The sequence below is a fragment of the Symphalangus syndactylus genome, chromosome 7 (genome assembly GCF_028878055.3).
Source record: "Symphalangus syndactylus isolate Jambi chromosome 7, NHGRI_mSymSyn1-v2.1_pri, whole genome shotgun sequence".
Taxonomy (NCBI): domain Eukaryota; kingdom Metazoa; phylum Chordata; class Mammalia; order Primates; family Hylobatidae; genus Symphalangus; species Symphalangus syndactylus.
The window spans coordinates 143,573,471-143,589,686 of NC_072429.2; the positions used below are offsets into that span (position 1 = coordinate 143,573,471).

At 49.6% G+C, this 16,216-nt stretch overlaps 1 long non-coding RNA gene across 1 annotated transcript; it reads right to left on the reverse strand.

The window, feature by feature from the left end:
- Window positions 1-76: 76 nt before the first annotated feature.
- LOC129486964 (uncharacterized) lies at window positions 77-15,214 on the reverse strand. The gene is made up of 3 exons (XR_008659153.2): window positions 13,873-15,214; window positions 11,935-12,064; window positions 77-2,894 (listed from the first exon to the last, which is right to left on the reverse strand). It is a non-coding gene; the product is annotated as an uncharacterized lncRNA (long non-coding RNA).
- Window positions 15,215-16,216: the final 1,002 nt, after the last annotated feature.

The window sequence follows — 16,216 nt, forward strand, 5'->3', positions numbered from 1 at the left end:
CTTGATAAAGGTGAGGAGACCAGCTTAGGAGCAGGAGGAGAAGGAAAGGAAAGCCAAGCCATCTTGTCACCCCGCATATAGTGTGGGCCCCGGACGCTCCGTTAGAATCAAGGCACAAATTTTATATCTGAACTTGAGGTAATCAACGAGGATGGAGAATGTCTAGAAGCCTAAAGCACCATGCAAAGTCACACATGATTAAGAAGATGCCTTACATTATTAATACCAGTGCTGGGGAAATTGTGGAGAATTACACACTGCTATGCTTGCAGGGGCGTGTTTAGTACAATGTTGAAAATGAATTAAGCTGTACATAAAGAGCCTTAAACACTTCAATTAATCTAGGAATCTATCCTATGGAAATAACAAAAGTTACAATGAGAAGGGTGCCCATCCCAGAGTTTGTTGTGTGTGTGTTTTTTTTTTAAATAATGGGGAGAATTTGGAAAATACCTAGTTATTCATAGAAGGGGAAATGGAAGATAATTATGCTTTTTGCAGCACAGAAATAGATAAATCTATTGTCTTCTGTACACTCAATTGAACATTATGCAGCCATTATGTGTGGTATTTGAAAAAATTTATTGGCAGAGGGTAATGCTTATGAAATAGAATGTGAAAAATATAATACAAAATTATATTTATGATACGATCTCAATTGTATATATGGGTGTTTAAGTTCACAAACTTAAGAAGGTTTCCAGATATAGGGACCTAGGTTGGTTTGTTCACTGCTCAGCCACCAGCCTGGAACATAGTAAGTACTCTATAAATACTTGGGAAGTGCTTGAAAAACGTATATAAAAAGCTGAAAATAAATACATCATACTAGTTGTAAGACTGCAGAATATTTGATTTTTTCTTTTTCTTGTTCACATCTCCTACAGGGGGCGTGTAATCACTCTGTGACTGGTGGGGGCAGGCTCTCCTAATGGATATTTCCTATTTAACAGGGCTACCAACTGCCAAGCATCCAAGCAGTCCCTAGGCAGCAATCCAGCAGCTGACAGGGTTACCAGCGTCACTGCCACAGATGCTAGGCTGGTTTGCCATATTTACGTGGATTTGGTCAGCAATGAGTACAAAGGATATAGATTGTTTCTTTCTTTCTTTCTTTTTGAGGCGGAGTTTCACTCTTGTTGCCCACTCTGGAGCGCAATGGTGAGATCTTGGCTTACTGCAACCTCCACCTCCCAGGTACAAGTGATTCTCCTGTCTCAGCCTCCCAAGTAGCTCGGATTACAGGCATGTATGACCATGTCCAGCTAATTTTTTTTTATTTCGTAGAGACGGGGTTTCACCATGTTAGTCAGGCTGGTGGCAAACTCCTAACCTCAAGTGATCCACCCGCGTCGGCCTCCCAAAGTGCTACGATTACAGGCGTTTGCCACTGTGCCCAGCCTAGATTGTTTATTTCTTACTCAAACAGCTACAGCATGATCAGCAGCCTGTGTCCCTAGACACACAAGATGACAGCAAACCATAGGGGCCAGATGACAGAAAGCACAGATGGTGGCCACGGTGCTGCTGAGGCACCAGCGCCACACTGCAGCCAGGCAGTGGTGTGTCCGCAGCTGTAACCAAGCCCAAAAACCAGTGGGCTTTTTTTTTCCTTTGAGACAGGGTCTCTCTCTGTCACCCAGGCTGGAGTGCAGTGGCACAATCTCAGCTCACTGCAACCTTCACCTCCCCGGGCTCAAGCAATCCTCCCACCTCAGCCTCAGCCTCATGAGTAGCTGGGATCACAGATGCGTGCCACCACATCTGGCTAATTTTTTGTATTTTTTTGGTAGAGACAGGGTCTTGCTCTGTTGCCCAGGCTGGTCTCAAACTCCTGACCTCAAGTAATCCACCTGCTTCGGCCTCCCAAAGTGCTGGGATTACAGGTGTGAGCCACAGTGCCTGGCCACCAGTGGGCATTTTTTAGTTTTCCTTTACTTGACCCCTCAGCAATATTTGACACCATGAACTGTCCATCCTTCTTGGAACACTCGATTTCCTTATCATCAATAATACCACCCTTCCTTCATTTTCTGCCAACCACTCTCAATCTCCTTTGCTACTTTCTCTTCTAGTCAGTGTCTGCCCTGGGCATTCTCCTTACTTTATTCTACATTTTCCTCTAAGAGAGCTTACCTTGTCTCATTTCTTCAACTGCTACTTACATGTAAATTATCCCACTTAAAAAAATTCCATCTCAGACCTTTCTTCTGTGTTCAAACCTTTAGAAATACATACTCAGCATATTTACCCATTGGCTGGGCGTGGTGGCTCACGCCTATAATCCCAGCACTTTGGGAGGCGGAGGTGAGCGGATCAACTGAGGTCAGGAGTTTGAGACTAGCCTGGCCAACGTGGTGAAACTCCATCTCTACTAAAACTACAAAAAATTAGCCGTGAGTGGTGGTGCATGCTTGTAATCCCAGCTACTCGGGAGGCTGAGGCAGGAGAATCGCTTGAACCCGGGAGGTGGAGGTTGCAGTGAGCCGAGATCATACCACTGCACTCCAGCCTGGGCGACAGAGTGAGACTCCATCAACAACAACAAAAATTTAACTGGGCCTAACACCCACAGCAAGCAGTGCCAGAGAGGGCATTCAGACTGGGGGCCAGGGCAGGCCCTTGTTCTCACTCCTCACATTCATGACAAATATACCTGTGTCTTGGGAAATTCTGCGGAGGAAAATTCAGACCCTTCCTTCCACTGTACCCTCTCAGGAGGAGTGGTGGGAAGAGAGCGACTTCATCAGGAATCGTTACCCTGGGGGACGGATGGCAATCCATCTGTATCTTCCTCTGGCTGCATGAGGTACATTCAATACTTGCATCACCAGTTTCCACGTACAAAAACACCAAAATTCAGGCAGCCTGGCCAACATAGTGAGAACCCATTTCTAAAAATAAAAAAAAATAATAATAAAGCTGATTAGGGACCATGATTTTGCATCTGCAGCCACAAGCGCCTACTAACTGTCGTGAGAAACTGACCCTCCCAGTCATATGTAGAGGCTTCCTGCCATGGCAGAGAGCAGACCCCAGTGCATTCCGTCTGATCCCAGGAAGATTGGAAGGACAAAGAAGCTGGAGGGGCGTGAGCTACCTTGTTGCGGGAAGTCAGGGACCCCAAATGGAGGGACCGGCTGAAGCCATGGCAGAAGAACGTGGATTGTGAAGATTTTATGGACATTTATTAGTTCCCCAAATTAGTACTTCTATAATTTCTTATGCCTGTCTTTACTGCAATCTCTGAACATAAATTGTGAAGATTTCATGGACACTTATCACTTCCCCAGTCAATACCCTTGTGATTTCCTATGCCTGTCTTTACTTTAATCTCTTAATCCTGTCAGCCGAGAAGGATGTGTGTCGCCTCAGGACCCTGTAATAATTGCATTAACTGCACAAATTGTACAGCATGTGTGTTTGAGCAATATGAAATGTGGGCACCTTGAAAAAAGAACAGGATAACAGCAATTGCTCAGGGAACAAGAGAGATAACCTTAAACTCTGACCACTGGTGAGCCGGGCAGAACAGAGCCATATTTCTCTTCTTTCAAAAGCAAATGGGAGAAATATCACTGAATTCTTTTTCTCAGCATGGAACAACCCTGGGAAAGAGAATACGCACCTGGAGATATAGGCTTATAAACAGCCTCCCCAGGTGTGCCCGTCTCTTATGGTCAAAACTGCAGAGATGAAATAGACCCCAGTCTCCCATAGCGCTCCCAGGCTTATTAGGAAGAGGAAATTCCCACCTAATAAATTTTGGTCAGACCGGTTGCTCTCAAAACCCTGTCTCCTGATAAGATGTTATCAATGACAGTGGTGCCCAAAACTTCATCAGCAATTTTAATTTCGCCTCCGTCCTGTGGTCCTGTGATCTCGCCCTGCCTCCACTTGCCTTGTGATATTCTATTACCTTGTTAAGTACTTGATGTCTGTCAACCACACCTATTCGCACACTCCCTCCCCTTTGAAAATCTCTAATAAAGGCACTGGTTTTTGCACCTTGTGGGGCATCACAGAACCTGCCGACGTGTGATGTCTCCCCCAGACGCCCAGCTTTAAAATTTCTCTCTTTTTTAGTCTGTCCCTTTATTTCTCAAGCCGGCCGATGCTTAGGGAAAATAGAAAAGAACCTACGTAAATATCGGGGCAGATTCCCCGATACTACCTGTTACAGGTTCCTTCTCCACACACAGGTACGTCACTCTTACTGCTCTGCAGAGAATGAGTCGGAGGAGCAGAAGCCAGATGCTCCCCTAAAACAGCTTTCTGTGTTTCCCTGGTCCTGAGAGTGTTGTAGGAAAACAATTCTGGCAGCAGCACGGAGAGCAGGCTGGGGCTCTCTGAGACTCTCCCCTGGCTGGATGTGGGGAAGGAGGCCACCAAGGCTGTGGCCATGCCAGCGCAGTCCCTTACGCCTAGAGGAGGGTGAGCTGTGGGATGGCAAACCTCTCCAACTCAGGCTTCTCTAAGCCCTCCTCCCAACTAGGCCTCAACCTTGGTCTTTAAGGACTGCAGACTCTCAACATAAATGGTTTTGTCCACACATCGGATGCAGGCGAACCCCACCATCAGGGCTCGGCCTGGGAGGGTTCTTGGCTTTGCACAGGAAGGAATTCAAGAGTGAGCTGACGGAGTAAAGTGAAAGCAAAGCACATTTATCAGAGCAACAGAGTATAGGAAAATGCCTGGCCAGTAGACAGAGCAGGGCTACCCCACAGGCAGGGCAGCACTGGCGGACGGCTGGCTAGCAGTCTTCATAGCTACTCCTGCGTTATATGTGATATGTTTTGGATCTGTGTCCCCACGCAAATCTCATGCTGAAATTGAATCCCCAATGCTGGCGGTGGGCCTGGTGGGAGGGGACTGGATGACAGTGGTGGATTTCCCCTTTAATGCTGTTCTCCTGAGAGTGATTGAGGTCTTGAGAGCTGGTCATTTAAAGGTGTGTGGCACCTCTACCCCCTCTCTTCTCTCTTCCTCCTGCTTCCTCATGTAAAGTGCTGGCTCCCCCTTCGCCTTCTGCCAAGAAGCAGGTTCCGCCGTGCTTCCTGTACAGTCTGCAGAACCATGGCCAATTAAACCTCTTTCTTTATAAATTATCCAGTCTTGGATATTTCTTTATAGCAGTGTGAGAATGGACTAATGCAATAAGCTAAAGAAGGGGTGGGTTGGCCGGGCGCAGTGGCTCACACCTGTTATCCCAGCACTTTGGGAGGCCGAGGCAGGAAGATCACAGGGTCAGGATATCGAGACCATCCTGGCCAACACAGTGAAACCTGTCTCTACTAAAAATACAGAAATTAGCCGGGCATAGTGACACGTGCCTGTAATCCTAGCTACTCAGGAGGCTGAGGCAGGAGAATCACTTGAACCTGGGAGGTGCAGGTTGCAGTGAACCGAGATCGTGCCACTGCACTCCAGCTTGGGTGACAGAGTGAGACTCCGTTTCCAAAAAAAAAAGAAAAGAAAAAAAGAAGGGGCGGGTTATTCACGAGCTTTCTAGAAAAGGAGTGGGCAGTTCCCTGAACGGAGGAACCCTCTCTTTTAAGCCGTATAAGGGAAACTTGCGGCACTGCGATGGCATCTGTAAACGGTCACGTGCTAGCGGGCATGTCTTATGCTAATGTATTAATTACAATTTGCATGTAATGAGCAGTGAGGGCAACTAGGGCTGTTCGTATCCCCATCTTGGTCCTGGCTGGGTGTGGCCAGCTTCTGCACTGCATCCTGCCTGGATCAGCCAGGTCGAGACTGCTGCTGGGAAAACAAGTCCCATGGGGAGCTCACTTCACATCCCGCACTGAGACACACACAAACCCTGGAGCGGCCTCTAGCCCTCAGGCTGGCCCGGAGTGACCACAGCCACTTTAGAATTTGTGCCACGGGCAGTTTAATGCCACCAAAAGAACTTTGTTCCAACCAAGCCCGGAGGACAGGGGAAGTGAAGAGGCCTGGTCAGTGGACGAGCCACAGGTCACAGCTGGACTCTCTTGGTCTGTCTGTCCCCCACAGTTCCCGCTGGACTCTCTTGGTCCGTCTGACCCCTAGTCCCTGCTGTTTTGGATGTCTGCCCATTGCCACAGCCCAGAAACTGGGAAACTCAGCTGTGCCCTCAAAGGCTGGACGTCAGATGAGCTGTCCATCCTTCCAGTGAGTGCCTTCTACTCTGCCTGGAGCTTCTCTACCCAGCAAATGCCTCTAGGGCTTAAAAGAGCCTCCTTGTCCATTCAGCAAGTATGTATTGGGCACCACCTGTGCGCCAGGCTGTGTGCAGGAACTGGGGTTTCCCCCTCGTGGAGTGCACAGTCTGCTGGGCTGGAGAGATACGAATACTAAACAAGACACAGCAGAAAAAGGGGAGCCGAGTGCCCCAGGAGCACACGACATCAGCCAGCCTGATCTGTGGGGTCAGGGAGGCCATTCTGAGGCCATAGCCAGGTAGAGACTGGCTTAGGCCATGGAACTGCATGGCAGAGGCCCCACGTCACAGGACAGTGTGGCACGTCAGGAAAAGCCTGAGGCTAAGCGGGGGAGGAAGAGGCACAGGTGAGACTAGAGATGGGGCCAAACTTTGGGGGACGCTGTGAGCCTGCTCTTCATTCCAGGATCACAGGACACCGCTAAGGGGTTCTCACAGGGGCTGTGTTGTTTTTTTTACATTCTCTGGCTGCTCTATGGGGGTGTTGAAGCCCCTGATGGGAAATGTTAGGGACCTGTGTTAGCATGGCTCCTGTGGGGGTAAGGAGGAGAAGGAACAGGAACCCCCAGTTTGGGTGGCAGACGGGACATAGCGAGAGCGAGAAAAGTCAACAGTGGAGCCAGAGGTGTGGGCTGGGCCCAGGTGGCCGTCACGGCCACCACACCAGAAAACAAGCAACAAGTGGGGAAATGTTTGCAAATAGATACAGGCCTCACCCAAATCAATGAAATAAGACAAATCAAAAATTTTCCAGAACGAGCGCGGTGGCCCACGCCTGTAATCCCAGCACTTTGGGAGTCCAAGGCAGGTGGATCACGAGGTCAGGAGTTCAAGACCAGCCTGGCCAACATGGTGAAACCCCATCTCTACCAAAAATACAAAAAAATTAGCTGGACATGGTGGTGGGCGCCTGTAATCCCAGCTACTCGGGAGGCTGAGGCAGGAGAATTGCTTGAACCGGGACCCGGGAGGCAGAGGTTGCAGTGAGCTGAGATCACACCACTGCACTCCAGCTACAGAGTGAGATTCCGTCTAAAAAAAAAATTCCAATAGAAAAAATGGACAAAAGCAGGGTCAAGAGTTGAAAGCCACATGGCCAGGAAACACCTGACAGTAACAAATGTGCAGATGTGGGGAACTGGTGCGAGTCTTCAGAGCCGGCGGAAATGGTAAGTGGAGGAACTATTTTAGCAGAAAAATACGTATCTTCCCTGCGAGCCGGAATCCCACATGTACACATCCAGAGAGTTCCCTGTGTGGGTTCACGAGGAGACGCACTCAAGGGATGTCCTAGCAATGACAACCTGGAATGGCCTGAATGAGAGCAGGGGAGGGGCCACCCAGGACAAAGCTGCAGGGACAAGGACCACTCATCCTCTATTGCAACTCGCAGGCTCAGGAAGAAGGGTCTCCCCCGTCTACTGGAGTTCTTGACACTGGAATTTGGGGCTTGTCACAGGCCTATTCAGAAAGGGGTCTGGTCCCGAGAAATAATAGGGTATTGGAGGCTTGTGGCCATAACGTTGTCTGTAGTTCCAAAGCCGGAAGAGGCAGCCCACAAGCAGACAGGGCGCCGTTTCTCCTGTGTAGGTGGAGACTGGGCATAGTGGCTCACATCTGTAGTTCCAGCACTTTGGGAGGCCAAGGCAGGAGGATCGCTTGAGCTGAGCCCAGGAGTTTCAGACCAGACTGGGCAACACACTTTACTGGACATTTTGAGGACATTGGGAAAATTTGAACATGGACTGGCTATTAAATGAGATTACAGAATTACTGTTAATTTTCTTAGGTGTGGTTATGTGCAGTGATGGTCTCATTCTTGAGAAGAGGGCTGCGACATTTGGGGAGATGTGTTACCAACTGCAAATTACTTCCAAATGGTTCAGCCAGAAATACAACATGTAGACAGCATTTTGGAGAACAGGACAACAGCGCAGCAGCTGCTGAATTCAGGTGGATATGGAAGGCGTGTTTTGTTTTTTTGTTTTTTTGAGATGGAGTCTCGCTCTGTCACCCAGGCTGGAGTGCACTGGTACGATCTTGGCTCACTGCAACCTCCGCCTCCCAGGTTTAAGCGATTCTCCTGCCTCAGCCTCCCAAGTAGCTGGGATTACAGGCGCATGCCACCACGCCCAGCTAAATTTTATATCTTTCATAGAGACGGGGTTTCACCATCTTGGCCAGGCTGGTCTTGATCTCCTGACCTCATGATCCACCCTCCTTAGCCTCCGAAAGCGCTGGGATTACAGGTGTGAGCCACCGCGCCTGGTCGGAGGTAGTTTTTAATATTCTCTATGTTGGAAGTTTTTTGTAATAGAAAGTTGGAAGCGAAACAAGATAGGAAGCAAGGTGAACGCTGCAGAGGTCGACTGCGTCAGATGGACCAGAAGGCTGACTGCAGGCGGGCAAGGGCTATGGGGTGACGGTAGTGGTTTGATACCTGACATTCTAGTAGAATGCACAACAGCCTTTACTGAAAGGGCAGGAAGTCCCAAGGCTTCCTCTAGAAAGAACACATTCCTGTTCCACTGGCCCTTCCCCCGTGAGCTGGGGTGGGAGCTTCTGGGTATAGTGGGTTGCTCCAAGGCCTCTTCCCAAGTTCCAGGTTTACACAGGAGGCCTCATGGCCACCTGTCCCATCACCAGGGCCTAAAACCTGGTTGCTCTTCCTGTGGTTTGGGGGAATTGTGGGCCTGAGTGATGTGGTTCTTCTGTCGAAGCTGGGGGACTGAACCACCCTGACTTGGGTGGTGCAGTCAGGGAACACCAGATTTGTTTCTTCTGGCTGGGGCTTGGAGAAGCAAAAGGTGAGTAGAGAAGATTAGCAATAAAACCATACTGTGGCCGGGTGCAGTGGCTCATGCCTGTAATCCCAGCACTTTGGGAAGCTGAGGCAGGTGAATCACGAAGTCGGGAGATCGAGACCATCCTGGCTAACATGGTGAAACCCCATCTCTACTAAAATACAAATAATTAGCCGGGCATGGTGGCATGCACCCGTAATCCCAGCTACTTGGGGAGGCTGAGGCAGGGGAATCGCTTGAACCCGGGAGGCGGGGGTTGCAGTGAGCCAAGATCGTACCACTGCACTCCAGCCTAGCAATAGAGCAAGACTCCGTCTCAAAAAAAAAAAAAAACAGGGCCGGGCGCAGTGGCTCACGCCTGTAATCCCAGCACTTTGGGAGGCCGAGGCGGGCGGATCACAAGGTCAGGAGATCGAGACCATCCTGGCTAACACGGTGAAACCCCGTCTCTACTAAAAATACAAAAAATTAGCCGGGCGAGGTGGCAGGCGCCTGTAGTCCCAGCTACAAGGGAGGCTGAGGCAGGAGAATGGCGTGAACCCCGGGGGGCGGAGCCTGCAGTGAGCCGAGATCGCGCCACTGCACTCCAGCCTGGGTGAAAGAGCGAGACTCCGTCTCAAAAAAAAAAAAACAAAAAACAAAAAACAAACAAAAAAAAAACAAAAACGAAAAAACCATAACTGTATTTATTTGCCTCCAGTAATTTTTATCACTCTGCTTGATCCCAGTTACATTTCTGAGGGTAGTGAATTCCATGTATTTTTTTCCATAAAAGTATTTTTATCTTGTCTTAAATTGATCTCTAGCAGTGCCTTTTTTCCCACACCCACGTATTATTTCAGGGGTCAGTGACATTTGACAATGTGGCTGCATATTTCACAAGGAGGGAACAGATGCATCTAGCTCTTCACCAAAAGGCGGCTGGAGAACTGTGGGAACTTGACCTGGCTGGGTAGGCTCTGCCCTCTCCCCTGCCCCCCTCCAGGCTCTCTGAGTACTTCACTTGTTGAGAGTGATGGCAATTCCACATCCTTTCTAGACCTAGAAACTAGACCCTTTCTCCAGGTGAGAGACCGGAGCTCCACAGGGAGGAAAGAGGCTGGGCCTGAGGTAGCCCCTCTCTCCAAGTTCCCTATAGATGTTGCCCCATGGAATTCCACTCATGCCTGGCAGGACTTTCTGTCTCCCCAGCATGATTTGGTATAGTCCTCATGAACCTGAATTTCTTTTTTTTTTTTTTTTTGAGACGGAGTCTTGCTCTGTCACCCAGGCTGGAGTGCAGTGGCGCAATCTCGGCTCACCCAGGCTGGAGTGCAGTGGCGCAATCTCGGCTCACTGCAAGCTCCGCCTCCCGGGTTCACACCATTCTCCTGCCTCAGCCTCTCTGAGTGGCTGGGACTACAGGCATCCGCCACCATGTCCGGCTAATTTTTTTGTATTTTTAGTAGAGACGGGGTTTCACCGTTGTCTCGATCTCCTGACCTCGTGATCCGCCCGCCTCGGCCTCCCAAAGTGCTGGGATTACAAGCATGAGCCATCGCGCCCGGCCGAACCTGAATTTTTTTTTTCTTTATTTTTTTGAGACAGGATTTCACCCTGTCGTCCAGGCTGGAGTACAGTGGCACAATCATGGCTCACTGCAGCCTCAACCTTCCAGGCTCAAGTGACGCTCCCACCTCTGCTTCCCATGTAGCTGGTACTACAGGCACGAGCCACCAAGCCTGGCTAATTTTTGGGTTCTTTGTAGAGACAGGGTTTCACTCTGTTGCCCAGGCTGGTCTCGAATCCTGCGCTGAAGTGATCCTTCTGCCTCAGCCTCCCAAAGTGCTGGGATTACAGGCATGAGCCACTGTACCCAGCCAGAGTCTGAACCTTACAGGCATAAGCCACTGCACCCAGCCAGAGTCTGAACCTTACGGGCATGAGCATTGCACCCAGCCAGAGTCTGAACCTTACAGGCATGAGCCACTGCACCCAGCCAGAGTCTGAACCTTACAGGCATGAGCCACTGCACCCAGCCAGAGTCTGAACCTTACAGGCATGAGCCACTGCACCCAGCCAGAGTCTGAACCTTACAGGCATGAGCCACTGCACCCAGCCAGAGTCTGAACCTTACAGGCATGAGCCACTGCACCCAGCCAGAGTCTGAACCTTACAGGCATGAGCCACTGCACCCAGTCAGAGTCTGAACCTTACAGGCATGAGCATTGCACCCAGCCAGAGTCTGAACATTACAGGCATGAGCCACTGCACCCAGCCAGAGTCTGAACCTTACAGGCATGAGCCACTGCACCCAGCCAGAGTCTGAACCTTACAGGCATGAGCATTGCACCCAGCCAGAGTCTGAACCTTACAGGCATGAGCCACTGCACCCAGCCAGAGTCTGAACCTTACAGGCATGAGCATTGCACCTAGCCAGAGTCTGAACCTTACAGGCATGAGCATTGCACCCAGCCAGAGTCTGAACCTTACAGGCATGAGCCACTGCACCCAGCCAGAGTCTGAACCTTACAGGCATAAGCATTGCACCCAGCCAGAGTCTGAACCTTACAGGCATGAGCCACTGCACCCAGCCAGAGTCTGAACCTTACAGGCATGAGCCACTGCACTCAGCCAGAGTCTGAACCTTACAGGCATGAGCCACTGCACCCAGCCAGAGTCTGAACCTTACAGGCATGAGCGTTGCACCCAGCCAGAGTCTGAACCTTACAGGCATGAGCCACTACACTCAGCCAGAGTCTGAACCTTACAGGCATGAGCCACTGCACTCAGCCAGAGTCTGAACCTTTTAATCAGCTTGCACTCTTTTCTCCCTTTCCCCTTCTTTCTACCTCAGCCGTGACTCACCCCCATCCCTCCCCACCCTGGACATAGTTTTATCTTTAGAGCCCCTACCTATTCCACCATCCTGGGCCTTCCTACCTGGTCCAGCTGAATCTCTCTGCCTGCTCTCTGCAGACCATAGGCTTTGGTTCTCAGCAGAAATGGACGTGTTGTGTTTCCTTCTCCGCCAGCAGAATTTCCAGGCCTCAAACCTGACCTGATCTTCTAGCTGGAGAGAGAAGAAGAGCCATGGCTGCCAGATGTTCCAGAGACTGAAAATACAGACACAGAGATGCTCCTTCCCAGGTGAGAAGAGGGAAGCCAGCTCTGGAGAAGGCATTAGTGGGATACATTAGGAGAGACATAACTTGAAAAAACAGAGCCAGGCAGCTGCGCGCGGTGGCTCACGCCTGTAATCCCAGCACTTTGGGAGGCTGAGGTGGGCGGATCACAAAGTCAGGAGATCAAGACCATCCTGGCTAACACGGTGAAAGCCCATCTCTACTAAAAATACAAAAAACTGGCCGGGCGCGGTGGCTCACGCTTGTAATCCCAGCACTTTGGGAGGCTGAGGCGGGCGGATCACGAGGTCAGGAGATCGAGACCACGGTGAAACCCCGTCTCTACTAAAAATACAAAAAATTAGCTGGGCGTGGTGGCGGGTGCCTGTAGTCCCAGCTACTCAGAGAGGCTGAGGCAGGAGAATGGCATGAACTCGGGAGGCGGAGCTTGCAGTGAGCCGAGATTGCGCCACTGCACTCCAGCCTGGGCAACACAGCGAGACTCCGTCTCAAAAAAACAAAAAAAACCCCAAAAAAACAGAGCCAGGCTGGGCACGGTGGCTCACACCTATAATCCCAGCACTTTGGGAGGCCAAGGCGGGTGCATCACTTGAGGTCAGGAGTTTGAGACCAGCCTGGCCAACATGGCAAAACCCTGCCTCTACTAAAAATACAAAAATTAGCTGGGTGTGGTGGCAGGTGTTCAAAGTCCCATTTACTCATGAAGCTGAGGCAGGAGAATTGTTTGAACCCGGTAGGCGGAGGTTGCAGTGAGCTGAGATCACACCACTGTACTCCAGCCTGGGTGACAGGGAGAGACTCTGTCTCAAAAAAAAAAAAAAAAAAGGCCAGGTGCGGTGGCTCATGCCTTTAATCCTAGCACTTTGAGAGGCCAAGGTGGGCAGATCACTCGAGGTCAGGAGTTCAAGACCAGCCTGGCCAACATGTGAAACCCGTCTCTGCTAAAAGTACCAAAAAAACCCCCCCAAAAATTAGCTGGGCATGGTGGCGCAGGCCTGTAATCCCAGCTACCCAGGAGGCTGAGGTAGGAGAATCACTTGAACCCGGGAGGAGGAAGTTGCAGTGAGCCGAGATCACACCACTACAGTCCAGCCTGGGTGACAGAGCGAGACTCCGCATCCAAAAAAAAAGAAAGAAAGAAAGAAAGAAATTAAGGGAAACAATTCCATTCACAAGAGCATTAAAATGAATAAAACATTCAGGAATAAATCTAATCAAGAGGCAAAAGCCTCATAAACTGAAAAACTACAAAAGACCACTGAAAGAAGTTAAAGAACACATAAATGGAAATACACTCGCTGTTCATGGATGGGAAGACTTCATTTTTTTTTTTTTTTTTTTGAGATGGAGTCTCACTCTGTCGCCCAGGCTGGAGTGCAGTGGCGTGATCTTGGCTCACTGCAAGCTCCGCCTCCCGGGTTCACGCCATTCTCCTGCCTCAGCCTCCGGAGTAGCTGGGACTACAGGCGCCCGCCACCGCGCCCGGCTAATTTTTTGTATTTTTAGTAGAGACGGGGTTTCACCGTGGTCTTGATCTCCTGAGCTCGTGATCCGCCCGCCTCGGCCTCCCAAAGTGCTGGGATAACAGGCGTGAGCCACCGCGCCCGGCCAAGACTTCATATTATTAAGGTGACAATACTACCCAAAGTGACCTACAGATTCAATACCTATCAAAATCTTAATGGTGTTTTTTGTACATATAGAAAAACCCTTAACTGGGCATGGTGCCACGAACCTGTAGTCCCAGCTACTCAGGAAGCTGAGATGGAAGGGTCGCTTGAGCCCATGAGGTCGAGGCTGCAGTGAGCTGAGTTTGTGCCATGGCACTCCAGCCTGGATGACAGAATGAGATCCTGCTTCAAAGAAAACAAGAAAAAAAGGACTATCCTGAACTTCATATGGAATGGCAAGTGACCCCAAATAGCCAAAACAATCTTGAAAAAGAACAAAGTTGGAGGACTCACACTTCCTGATTTCAAAACTTAATACAAAGCTACAATAAAAATCAATGTGATACTGGCATGATAGGAAATAAAATGTAATTCAATAGAGAGCCCAGAAATAAAGCCTTATCAGTTGACTTTCAGCAAGGATGCTTAGACCCTTTGTCGTTTGGGTCCCACCAAATTTTGTATGTTGAAGCCCCAACCCCTAATGTGGGAGAGAGTGGCTGTGAGAAGGTGATATAGGTTAAGTGAGACCATAGGGTGGGGCCCTAATGCAATAGGGCTGGTGCCTCTAAAAGAAGAAGAGATACCAGAGATCTGTCTCTCTCCACCATGTAAGAACACAGCAAGAAAACAGCCATCTGCAAGCCAGGAAGAGAACCCTTACTGGGAACTGAACAGGCCGGTACCTTATCTTCCCAGCCTCCGGAATTGTGAGAAATAAATTTCTGTTGCTTATGCCAAGCCACCTAGTCCGTATTTTCTTACGGCAGCCCAAGCTAATATATCATTCAATTGGAAAAGGAAGGTCTATTCAATAGATACAGGCATGACAGCTCACACCTGTAATCCCAGCACTTTGGGAGGCCAAGGCTGGTGGATCACTTGAGGTCAGGAGTTCAAGAGCAGCCTGTCCAATGTGGTGAAGCCCTGTCTCTACTAAAAATACAAAAATTAGCTGGGCATGGTGGTGCATGCCTGTAATCCCAGCTACTAAGGAGGCTGCGGCAGAAGAATTGCTTGAACTCGGGAAGCGGAGGTTGCAAAAACACTACAAAAGATCACTGAAAGAAGTTAAAGAACACATAAATAGGCCGGGCGCGGTGGCTCACGCTTGTAATCCCAGCACTTTGGGAGGCCGAGGTGGGCGGATCATGAGGTCAGGAGATCGAGACCACGGTGAAACCCTGTCTCTACTAAAAATACAAAAAAAAAATTAGCCGGGCGTGGTGGGGGGCGCCTGTAGTCCCAGCTACTCGGAGAGGCTGAGGCAGGAGAATGGCGTGAACCCGGGAGGCGGAGCTTGCAGTGAGCCGAGATCGCGCCACTGCACTCCAGCCTGGGTGAGAGAGCGAGACTCCGTCTCAAAAAAAAAAAAAAAAAAAAAAGAACACATAAATAAATGGATGGATCCGCCCATCTCAGCCTCCCAAAGTGCTGGGATTACAGGCGTGAGCCACCACGCCTGGACAAAACAGTTAAATTACCATATGATTCAGCTATTTCACTCCTCGGTATATAGCTAGAAGTACTTGAAGTAGGGATTCAGAAACATATTTTTACACCAGTGTTCACACTAGCATTACTTACAATAGGCAAAATGTAGGAACACCCAAGTGTCCAACGACAAATTAATGGATAAACAAAATGTGCTATATACATACAACGGAATATTACTTGGTTATAAAAAGTAATGGAAGCCGGGCGCAGTGGCTCACGCCTGTAATCCTAGCACTTTGGAAGGCTGAGGTGGGTGGATCACGAGGTCAAGAGATCAAGACCATCCTGGCCAACATGGTGAAACCCCGTCTCTACTAAAAATAAAAAATTAGCTGGGCGTGGCACCACGTGCCTGTAGTCCCAGCTACTCGGGAGGCTGAGGCAGGAGAATCACCTGAACCTGGAAGGTGGAGGTTGCAGTGAGCCAAGATCGCACCACTGCACTCCAGCCTGGTGACAGAGTGAGACTCCATCTAAAAAAAAATAAAAGTAATGGAGGCCAGGCACAGTGGCTCACGCCTGCAATCCCAGCACTTTGGGAGGCCAAGGTGGGTGGATCACTTGAGGACAGGAGTTTGAAACCAGCCTGAGCAACATGGTGAAACCCCATCTCTACCAAAAAATACAAAAATTAGCCAGGCATGGTGGCATGCACCTATGGTCCCAGCTACTCAAGAGGGTGAGGTGAAAGAGTTGCTTGAACCTGGGAGGGTGAAGTTGCAGAGCCAAGATCATGCCATTGCCCTCCAGCCTGGGTAAGACCTGGTCTCAAAAAAAAAAAAAAAAAAAAGTAATGGAGTTCTGAAACAGGATACAACACAGAGAAACCCTGAAAACATTATGCTGAATGAACTAAGCCAGACGTAGAAAGAAACACAGATTACATGATTCCACACATATTTATGTTCCTAG